We start from the raw sequence: 301 nt of genomic DNA, 5'->3' as shown, positions 1-301 counted from the left end.
TACAAAGTTCAGTGGTTTTATCAGGATGTGACCAACAAAGAATCACCATCAGAGTCTGTCTGCTCTGCTGCTGTCACTTTATCATCAGGGTCAAAGTTTCCTCAGTGTAAAGTGACTCAAACTGGATCTARTGAAGAGTTTACCTTCAGTCTGCAGCCGTCAGGTGAGACGATGATAAACTGTAGAAGATCAGCGACGTCACATGAAAATGTCTTTGGCTTTAAAACTTGTTCAGAGATTAAATGTTTTCTAATTTGTTTTGTTTATTGAATCTCAGGAAGAAAAGTTAAACCAGCAAGAA

The sequence above is a fragment of the Poecilia reticulata genome, linkage group LG21, assembly GCF_000633615.1.
Source record: "Poecilia reticulata strain Guanapo linkage group LG21, Guppy_female_1.0+MT, whole genome shotgun sequence".
Classification (NCBI taxonomy): domain Eukaryota; kingdom Metazoa; phylum Chordata; class Actinopteri; order Cyprinodontiformes; family Poeciliidae; genus Poecilia; species Poecilia reticulata.
The sequence above is the reverse complement of the archived record's forward strand: the minus strand, read 5'-3'. Positions refer to the sequence as shown.